Source organism: Oncorhynchus masou, chromosome 27, assembly GCF_036934945.1.
Source record: "Oncorhynchus masou masou isolate Uvic2021 chromosome 27, UVic_Omas_1.1, whole genome shotgun sequence".
In the NCBI taxonomy this organism is placed as follows: Eukaryota; Metazoa; Chordata; class Actinopteri; order Salmoniformes; family Salmonidae; genus Oncorhynchus; species Oncorhynchus masou.
The window spans coordinates 36,617,638-36,629,253 of NC_088238.1; the positions used below are offsets into that span (position 1 = coordinate 36,617,638).

Here is an 11,616-nt window from a genome sequence, read left to right on the forward strand (position 1 = left end):
TCTGAATGCACTGATATTTCACTGGTTTAGATGGTACAATGAATCTCTACTCTATACTTTGTTTTGTCACATTAACTGAAATTAGGCAAACTATTACAATTTTAGCAACTAGAAAATTGTGCCGCGATATCTGCATAATGCATCTTTAAAGGGATATTTAAACATTTTTCAACTTCATATTCATCTCCAGCACCACACCAACATATGTGAAAATTATTCTATTTTTTGAGGGGGGGGAGATAGCAATGTTTCCAATGACGACATCAGTGTACATCAGTGTGCATCATGTGATAACAAATTATGAGTAAGCATTGCCTACAAATTGGTTGATGTCGTAGTTCCAGCTGTTTATGCAATCAGAGCATGTGCTAGCACCAGCAGAGCGAGCCTCCCTCTTTTGTGCAAGGGAAGTAAGTTGGGAGAAACTGAAAGTATACATCTTAGAAATAGTTTTCACATACAAACTTCATATGTCCCAACTCAGAATCAAAAAGGCTTCCCAAAAATAACATGGTTGCTGTGATAGAACATTTATCAAAGTCCCATCAGGTAGCCTTATTTCAGATCTGTCCATGTAAACAGGATTTATAAGGGAAATTGTTCTTCTTGCAAAGCATGTAAACATTTAATCAAACTATTATATTAATCTGAGTACATGTAAACATACCCATTGGGCCGCAGTTTGCATCAGATTGCTATGTCATGAAGTGGTTGGCTGATATTTTAAACAGAGATCCAGATCTGGCATGCGAGACAGTCTCCAATGTAATCAGCCTGGAACGTGACCTATGACCGTGGGGCTCCAAACTAACATTTTTTCACTTTTGCAGTTGGGGGCTCCAGCCCATGATTTGCCCGCACCAAAAAATGTTGCGGCGTCACGCAATAGAAAATAAGTCATCAATTGAGTAATTCAGTGCTTTATTAAAGGGTGTAATAGAGTATTGAGCTGGGATTCAATAAATCAGTTTTAATTTAACATGTCCATGCGGTAATGCATTATTCAAAATATTTTGATGTGCAACATAATCCAGTGATTGTCATGAGTTTTGGGGCATTTTACTGTTAAAACCTGGCTTTTATTTTTGTTCAATAGATGAATTGACCTAAATCTTTATGTGCAATAATATCATAGGCAAGTCTATTTGGGGCTAATTCACCTCCGGTGTAAGTGGAAAATGAAAACACCCACTGCTGGTAGCCACGTATTAATCGAACAGGAAATTCAATGTCCTAAAAAAACTTTGCAGTTGTAGCCTACTACCCAATGACTCCTATGCATACGCAATGGCCAATGCGCACTCCGTATCTCAAAGAAATATCTAAATTATAAAATAGTTGCCAAAGAGCTAAATATTGAGAGTTGAGAAATCAAAATTATACTGACCAGTGACAACAGTTGCTTCCAAATCTGTACAGCGCAGGTCAGACCTTCATTACAGGAATCATAAGGATGGTTTTAGCCTCCGAAAAAAGTTAACATTTTATTTGTCGTATTGGTGCGAGCTGCACATTCTACATAGCCACCTGACTATGTAGTATGTGGCTCGCACCTATATGATCAATTACAATTTTACTCACACAGTCAAGTCAAAGGGTCGACTAAATGGTCTCAGTCTGGAGCCTTGGACTGCCAGGAGTTTTTCCTGACCATGCGACTGACTGACTGGAACTCAAACACACTTCTCTCTCGCACAGTTGGATGACCCTCTGGCTGCTTTCCCCATATTTAAAAAGTATGACAGAAACAGGTAAGAGATTCTCCTGCTGTGCCTCTCCAGTGTGTGTGTGTGGCTGGCTGGTTGATAAACATCTGCTCTGTCTGGCTGACTGGTTTATTGTGTGAGATTTATAGCTAACTACTCTTGTCCTGTCTCTCGCCTGTAGGTTGAATCTCCAGATAGAGTGTAAGAGAGTGTCCACCCTCAACCCTATCTCTGTGGAGTGGGCCTATGAACTAACCAGGACCAACATGCAAACACTGTAAGGAGGGAGGGTTGAGGGGAGAGAGAAGGGGAGGTGGGGGAGAGTGTAGGGATGAAATAAGGGAGAGCGCAGGGATGACAAATTGGAGGGAGGTAAAATAACAACTCAATGTTTATATCCCAGGACAAATTAGCCTGCAACAGCAAGCTAGCTAAATAGGACATAATAGCTAGCAAGTGCAAGCTAACTAGCTATATTGCCATACATGTTTAATGCTTTTCGACCTGTCCCCAAATGAATGTCATTGGTTCAGAGTTTGTTTTGATATTGTAACCTGCGTGTCGTGATCGCGTTTGGCGTAGGGGGGCAAAATACATTTATGCACGATAGCGCACAATGGCACACGCGCGCAGCCGGTCTGGGTTCCGTGTTAGCCGTGTTAGTTTTGTTGTCCAGAAACTAAAGGCACAATCCTAGTCATATTAACAGCCCATCCAAGTTGTTGCATATTTCAATTTTCCCTATAAGTTTCAAACGGAAATGTTAATATTTTGTGACAAGAAACCGCTTGCATGATCAGGTGCGTCTTTTATACCAGTATTTTCTCGCAAATTGCATTTGAGCAAATGTTTGAAAATGTTGTATTACATTATCTGCTTCATTAAAGTAGTAAATAATATGAGACTTGCTATTGTCACGTTTTTTTATGCTCTTATTGGAAAATGACGGTTCCTTGTACCCGTGTATAGTATTTTCTGTTGGTCAGTTATTTTTTACTGTTAATGGTTCATACCGGTTAATGGGGGTTGTTTAGGTGGCAGCAAAATTGACAGAAATTTGCTGCCCTAGTGTATATGTGAGTGTGTTGAACATTTCCCTCTTGTAAAAATCAATAAAGTATTCTGCTGCTTCTGGGCTGCAGGTACGAGCAGAGGGAGTGGGGATGGAAGGAGAGAGAAAAGTGGGATGAGATGAATGATGAGAGGGCGTGGTATCTCCTGGCCCGAGACACAGACTCCTCCCCCGTGGCCTTCTCTCACTTCCGATTCACGTCAAGTGCGGAGAGGAGGTGCTATACTGGTAAGGATTATGGTGGAGGGGATTCGATTAATGCCCCGTAAGCATTGATTGCATTATGGAACCATGAGCCAGGTGACCCGTTTTAGCCAACTGGAAGTCTTCCCCAAACAAAAGTGATGTAGGTTATGGAGGTGGAATAATGAGTGGGGTTCTGTGTTTTCACATGCAAACGTGATTGCTTTTGATAAAAACGCTTTATCGGCCTTCCCAATGAAAAATGTGTTCGAAAATTCGAACATATATTTAATAGAAAAGAGATCTATGTTTCTGAACGATGTGTCATGCTGCCTTGCTAACATGTCCGAGCGCAAATTATTGTTCGATTTGAGAAGGGAGCGCCTCCCTTACTGCTTTTGCCTGTTCACGTCACGGGCCATACCATGATGCACTGCGGTTCAGCTTAACCGAACGCCCTCAATGCCGCCTTTTATGGAAAATGGTACTGATAGGGTGAATCTTGATTTATTGTGTCTTCCCTCCTCGTCTACTTCTCCAAATCCATATGTAAAGATCCTAGGGTAGGGATCTCAGATCTTCTGCTCCAATGTGCTTCGAGAAGGAGACGAGTTGGAAGGAGACTGTGAGGAACCAGCCAACAGGTACATATTATATATTAATATACACTGAGTGTACAAAACATGAACACGTTCTTAATACTGAGTTGCACCCCCCCCCCCCATTTGGCCCTCAGAACAGCCTCAATTAGTTGGAGCATGGACTCTACAAGGTGTCAAGCATTCCACAGAATGCTGGCCCATGTTGACTCCAATGTCTCCCACAGTTGTCAATTTGGCTGGATATCATTTGGATGGTGTACCATTCTTGATACACATGTCAAACTGTAGAGCATGAAAAACCCAGCAGCATTGCAGTTCTTGACAAATACTGGTGGGCCTTGCACCAGTATCCATACCCCGTTCAAAGGCATTTCAATCTTTTGGCTTTTCCATTCACCCTCTGAATGGCACACATACACAATCCATGTCTCAAGGCTTAAAAATATTTATTTAACCTGTGTCCTCCCCTTCATCTACACTGATTGAAGTGGATTTAACAAGTGACATCAATAAGGGATCATAGCTTTCACCTAGATTCACCAAGTCAGTCTGTCATGGAAAGAGCTGGTGTCCTTAATGTTTTTTACACTGTGTATAATATAGATATATGTATAGTAGTGTAGGATAATACAGTGTGTATAATGAAGAAAAATATAAACGCAACAATTTCAAAGATTTGACTCAGTTACAGTTCATGTAAGGAAATCAGTCAATTGAAATACATTCAATAGGCCCTAATCTATGGATTTCACATGAATACAGATATGCATCTGGTCACAGATACCTTAAAACTGGGGCCGTGGATCAGAAAACCAGTCAGTATCTGGTGTGACCACCATTTGGCTCATGTAGTGCGCCATCTCCTTTGCATAGTTGATCAGGCCGTTGATTGTGCCCTGTGGAATATTGTCCCACTCCTTTGCTATGGCTGTGCGTTGTTGCTGGATATTGGCAGGAACTGGAACACACTGTTGTACACGTCGATCCAGAGCATGTCTGGTGAGTATGCAAGCCATGGAAGAACTGGGACATTTTCAGCTTCCAGGAATTGTGTACAGATACTTGCAACATGGGGACATGCATTATCATGCTGAAACATGAGGTGATGGCGGCGGATGAATGGCACAACATGGACGTCAGGATCTCGTCAGTGCATTCACATTTCCATTGATAAAATGCAATTGTGTTCGTTGTCCATAGCTTATGCCTGCCCATACCATAACTAGGCTTGGTTGGACCTACTGCCAAAATAAAAAAAAAAACAATGACAAATTCACATTCAATTCTCTGGCAGCAGCTCTGGTGGACATTCCTGCAGTCAGCATGCCAATTGCACGCTCCCTCAACTTGAGACATCTGTGGCATTGTGCACATTTTAGAGTGGCCTTTTATTGTCCCCAGCACAAGGTGCACTGGTATAACGATCATGCTGTTTACAGCTCCTTGATATGCCACACCTGTCAGCTTGATATGCCACACCTGTCAGCTTGATGGATTATCTTGACACGGGAGAAATGCTCACTAACTGGAATGTAATCAAATGTGTGCACAAAACTTGAAAGAAATAAGATTTTTGTGCGTATGGAACATTTCTGGGATCTTTTATTTCAACTCATGAAACGAACACTTTACATGTTGTGTTTATATTTTTGTTCAGTGCAGTTCCTCATCTAAGTAGTACAGCTCATTGCCAACAGGTTGGTACTGAACTATAGATGGAATTTCTATGCACTGAATGTCTATGATAACCACGCTATAGGAACACTAGAAGGCTCATAATCTCCTCTGGAATGCAAAAACACTGGAGAGAAAAGAGCAGTAACAACTAGTGTTGTCACAATACCAGAATTTTGACTTCAATACCGATACCAGGTTTAGTATCACAATACTCGGCACCATCATGATACCCTACCAAAACGATACCATGGCAAAAACACAAGGCATATTAGCCAAAGTCATTTGATTCAGACAGATAAACTCAACTACTGCTCTGTTAAATTGTTGGGCATCTTTTGAGTTCAATCTCATTACAATTGCATTTTTTTACACAAGTTGTTTAGACAGCCATGTATGTATTAATTAATCAGTCATACAATAAATGTAACTTTGTTTTACCAATCTAACTACATAATGGTAGTCATCTCTTGATAACCTGGGTAAATGTAGATTAAGCCTATCCACAATACAGGTGAATGCATATTCAATAAGAGTGTGTGCATGCTTTGTTTTGGCTGATTTCATGTGGCTGCAGATGACAAACAATGACAAACAATTTCCAAATGATGTCCAATCAATTGATTTTCTCACAGATTGACTCCAATCAGGTTGTAGAAACATCTCAAGGACGATCAATGGAAACAAGATGCACTTGAGCTCAATTTCGCGTCTCATAGCAAGGGATCTGAATTTTTATCTAAATAAGGTATTGTTTTTTTTATATACATTTGCAAACATTTCTATAAACCTGTTATCGCTGACGAGGGAACATTTTTATTTAATACATTTTAGAATAAGGCTGTAACGTTAGAAAATGTGGAAAAAGTCAAGGGGTCTGACTACTTTCCGAATGCACTGAAGATGAGCTGTTTTATGTACGATCTCTCATTTTTTCCCCTCTACTTTCCAACCCGATAATATCCTATATCTGTCTCAGGTTTAAATCCCAACTGACACTCCTCGTTTTTCTTAGCAAGCATGTTACGGTCCAATAGTTTGTGGTAAGACAAATCACCCCTAATCACAGATTTCCTTAACCCTTAAACAATATGGGCCTGTTTTCCAGACACAAATTAGCCTTAAACTAGTCCAGGATTAAAAACTATTTTAATTGCGATTACACATTGAGTATTTTTGTCTGATAAACAGGCACATGGTGGGTAAAAATGGAGACCTGTGTCTATAGGTAGCTTTTACCTGGATTGGTGGCTTGGTTGTGTTTGTGTTGTAGGGAGTGGTGGGGAACAGTTTTGTTTCAATTTAAAATATTTTTGTTTAGGGAAGAAACATTACGTTTGTTTTTATTAACATCAGACACATTATTTTATTAAGACCTGTTAAATATGGGGCGGCAGGGCAGCCTAGTGGTTAGAGAGTTGGACTAGTAACCGAAAGGTTGCAAGTTCGAATCCCCGAGCTGACAAGGTACAAGTCTGTCGTTCTGCCCCTGAACAGGCAGTTAACCCACTGTTCCTAGGCCGTCATTGAAAATAAGAATTTGTTCTTAACTGACTTGCCTAGTAAAAAAAATAAAAAAATAATCCTCACCTCATGTTCAACTAGTTTTTAAAAATGTGTGTCTGTCAATCCCTCTACCCTCTCTTTCTCTGTATATATAATCTGTTAAATTCATTGGATTAGATTTTTTATTTGCCTTTTACAGGTAAAACACTTGTTTTCAGTTTAAAAATTACATTTAAACTCAATGTTTGATAATGAGTGGTCTGTCACGAACCTCGCCGAGGATGGTGCCTCTTCCTGTTCAGGCGGGGCTCGGCGGTCGTCGTCGCCGGCCTATTAGCTGCCATCGATTCCCTTTCCGTTTGTTTTGGTTATTGGTTAATTGGGTACACCTGTTTTGTATTAGGGTTTGTTTGTAGGTTATTTAAGGGCACTCGGCCCGCTGGGTATTTGTGCGGGTTTGTTTTTTGTTACTCTGTGTTGGATGGTGTTATTTTGTTCTTATCCTTATTCGCCGGACTATTTCTGTCCTATTGTTTGGACTGGCAATTTATATACGCCCTGTGTGTTGGCGTAACCGTTTTTGTTATGCTGGGGAATAAATTTGACAAAACGACTGAACCCTGCTCTCTGCGCCTGATTCCACCCACCACTCCTAGTTATCGTAACATGGTCCTGTCTTGTGATTCATTGAATATTAACTGACAAAGATGAAAGGGAAAAAAACTAGACTTTCATTTCTGCCTTGTCAGTATTTTATTTGTATGATACAAATAAAGGAAACTTGTTTGACTTCTATCCAGTTGTCTGTATTTTAAATATAGGTATGTACAGTCTTGGCCAAAAGTTGAGAATGACACAAATATGAATTTTCACAAAGTCTGCTGCCTCGGTGTCTTTAGATATTTTTATCAGATGTTACTATGGAACACTGAAGTATAATTACAAGCATTTCATAAGTGTCAAAGGCTTTAATTGACAATTACATGAAGTTGATGCGAAGAGTCAATATTTGCAGTTGTTGACCCTTCTTTTTCAAGACCTCTGCAAACCGCCCTGGCATGCTGTCAATTAACTTCTGGACCACATCCTGACTGATGGCAGCCCATTCTTGCAAAATCGATGCTTGGGAGTTTGTCAGTTTTGTTTGTCCACCCGTCTCTTGAGAATTGACCACAAGTTCTCAATGGGATTAAGGTCTGGGGAGTTTCCTGGCCATGGACCCAAAATATTTGATGTTTTGTTCCCCAAGCCACTTAGTTATCACTTTTGCCTTATTGCAAGGTGCTCCATCATGCTGGAAAAGGCTTTGTTTGTCACCAAACTGTTCCTGGATGGTTGGGAGAAGTTGCTCTCGAAGGATGTGTTGGTAACATTTTTTATTCATGGCTGTGTTCTTAGGCAAAATTGTGAGTGAGCACACTCACTTGGCTGAGAAGCAACCCCACAAATGAATGGTCTCAGGATGCTTTACTGTTGGCATGACACAGGACTGATGATAAGCGCTCACCTTGTCTTCTCTGGACAAACTTTTTTCCAGATGCCCCAAACAATCGGAAAGGGGATTCATCAGAGAAAATGACTTTACCCCAGTCCTCAGCAGTCCAGCAGTCCCTGTACCTTTTATCAGTCTGTCTCTGATGTTTTTTCCTGGAGAGAAGTGGCTTCTTTGCTGCCCTTCTTTACACCAGCCCATCCTCCAAAAGTATTCGCCTCACTGTGCGTGCAGATGCACTCACACCTGCCTGCTGCCATTCCTGAGCAAGTTCTGTACTGGTGGTGCCCCGATCCCGCAGCTGAATCAACTTTAGGAGACGGTCTTAGTGCTTGCTGGACTTTCTTGGGCACCCTGAAGCCTTCTTCACAACAATTGAACCGCTCTCCTTGAAGTTCTTGATGATCCGATAAATGGTTGATTTAGGTGCAATCTTACTGGCAACAGTATCCTTGCCTGTGAAGCCCTTTTTGTGCAAAGCAATGATGACGGCACGTGTTTCCTTGCAGGTAACCATGATTGACAGAGGAAGAACAATGATTCCAAACACCACCCTCCTTTTGAAGCTTCCAGTCTGTTATTCGAACTCAATCAGCATGACAGAGTGATCTCCAGCCTTGTCCTCGTCAACACTCACACCTGTTAACAAGAGAATCACTTACATGATGTCAGCCGGTCCTTTTGTGACAGGGCTGAAATGTTTTTGGGGGATTCAGTTCATTTGCATGGCAAAGAGGGACTTTGCAATTAATTGCAATTCATCTGAACACTCTTTAAAGCATTCTGGAGTATATGCAAATTGCCATCATACAAACTGAGGCAGCAGACTTTGGAAATTAATATTTGTGTCATTCTCAGAATTTTGGGCCACGACTGTATGTCCCAAATGCCACTCTGTTCCCTATATAATGCCAGAGCATTATGGGCCCTAGCCAAAAGTTGTGCGTTTGGGACATTTTGTCAGTCATGGAACACTTTTGTCAGTCACAGATTCATTTGAATTTCTTGCGCAGTTCTCTGAAATGCAAAGTGGAGCCTGAACTTTTCTTAATTCTTTACTTTACACAGCCAGTTGAATAGGCCATTAAGCATCCAACAGGAAGGTGTGATTACTTCCTGGAAACGGTGACAGTGGAGCATGTAATGATACAGTGTGTGCAGTGTGAGAGGGAAAGAGACAGATTGAGAATGAGGGAGATGGTGATAGAGGAATTGACTTTAAAGAGAATACTGAGTAGAAGAAAAATAATTTGATGGAGGCAAATGTGTTATATATTTTAAGAGAAACTGGGCTGGCAGGTTGGCTTTACAATTTCTATCTGTCTACCTGATTTATTGTTTATACCTGTCTCTGGTCAATATAATGTATAGTCTATGGGATCTCTGGTAAAGCATTTTCTGTGGGGTTTATCGACAGTTGGCATCCAACATTCTGGTGCATTACTGGCCCACACTCCAGTACAGTAGGTGGCGGTAATACGCCATAACATTAGATGCCAACCGCCGATAAACCTAACACAAAAAGATGCTTTACCAGAGATCCCACAGATTATACATTATATTGACCAGATACTCAATTGGCCGCTCTAACAATGAAAATAAATATCTTCAAAAATAGAAGGCAGTCAGGAGGAGGCAAGATCAGGTGGGACCATTCAAGCCAATGAGAGGGCAGATAGGAGTGTGATAACAGGCACAACTCCAATATAGTGTTTTTTTCTCAGAGTTGGGTGGAGGTCACTTGTCCTACTTATCAGTAGCTACATTCATAACAACCTAAGCATTACGAAACTTCTGTTCGATCAAATAAGCCACATTTTTGGTTAACCAAATTCAACACGCATTGATCTCCATACATAAACTTCTGGCTTGGTGAGCAAAACATTTTTTAACGCCACCTCCTGGAGAACACAGATTTTGGTCCCTGTTATCCCTTTCATTTTGCCTCTTCCTCTTTGGAGATACTTTAGAGGAGATAGTCGCCAGCCATGTACAGCCGTAACGGAAATTTTGGTGACCTTATTTGACCTATTCTACTGCTTTTGAGATACAGTTCGATCCCACCTTGGGGCACTACTTGAGTAATTACAACACTAAACAATCACAATACAGTAATTATTGGTCACTTATGTATTATTGTTCTAATATGTATTCATTATAGAATTGTGTCAGTTATTAATAATTAACCTTTAAACTGCATTCTTCCTCCCCTCTCTCCCCATGTTTCAGCTCCAGATGACAAAACCTGCTCACACTCCCAGAGGGTTGCAGGTCTCCTTTTGGTCACACATTTTATTTGGAGAAATATCCAATAAACCAAAGACATTTCTTTAACTGTGAATGTACTTTATTGCAGACATTTTACTCAAATAAAATGGAGCGTACATAAAATAAACAAGTTAATACAATTAATTTACATTGGGTGTGAGAGAGAGTCATGTTTTGTAAGTCAGACAAAAGCACACAGCATTTACCCACAAACTATCCACATATGAAATGAAGCATACATAACATGAAAATGTATTTACATATTCACATACTATTGTGTGTGTGTGTGTGTGTGAGAGAGAGAAAGAGAGCGAGAGAGAGTGTGTGCATGTTGTGTATTTATTTTTCCTTGTCAGCCACCATCTGTCCTAAACATGCCATATCCACCAAATGTGAGTAAGCACAACGGCTGTTGTGGGAAAAGGATAACACAATCTGTATCTCCAATCCTAAAATAAAATAGAGCATACATATAAAATACAAACGTAATTACAATGTATTTACATACTAATGTGTGTGTGAGAGAGTGTGTATGTATGTTTATTTTTTTCTTGTTAGCCACCCATCTGTGCTTTTCTGCTTCATAAAAAGATGAGTTCTGGACCTCCCTGATCTCTCTCGCCATTCCTTGGCCTTGGTTGCCTGATGAATTTTAATCGCTACATACAGTGCATTTGGAAAGTATTCAGACCCCTTCCCATTTTCCACATTTTGTTACATTACAGCCTTATTCTAAAATTGATTAAATTATTTCCCCCCCCCTCAATCTATACACAATACCCCATAATGACAAAGCGGAAAAACAGGATTTTTGGCAAGACGGAAGCCACTCAATAAAAGGCACGTGACAGCGTGCTTGGAGTTCAGACCATGAGACTCTCCGGTTGATGCAACCAAGATTGAATGTCAAGCGTCACGTCTGGTGGAAACGGGGCATCATTCCTACGGTGAAGCATGGTGGTGGCAGCATCATGCTGTGGGGATGTTTTTTGAAAAATGAACGGAGCAAAGTACAGAGAGATCCTTGATGAAAACCTGCTCCAGAGCCCTCAGGACCTCAGACTCGGGCGATGGTTCACCTTCCAACAGGACAATGACCCTAAGCACACAGCC

General features: G+C 40.8%; 1 long non-coding RNA gene across 1 annotated transcript; it reads left to right on the forward strand.

Annotated features, from left to right (window-relative positions):
- Positions 1 to 1,912: 1,912 nt before the first annotated feature.
- On the forward strand, positions 1,913 to 10,484 carry LOC135515340 (uncharacterized). Its single transcript, XR_010451793.1, has 4 exons — positions 1,913 to 1,983; positions 2,849 to 3,006; positions 3,517 to 3,605; positions 10,465 to 10,484. It is a non-coding gene; the product is annotated as an uncharacterized LOC135515340 (long non-coding RNA).
- Positions 10,485 to 11,616: the final 1,132 nt, after the last annotated feature.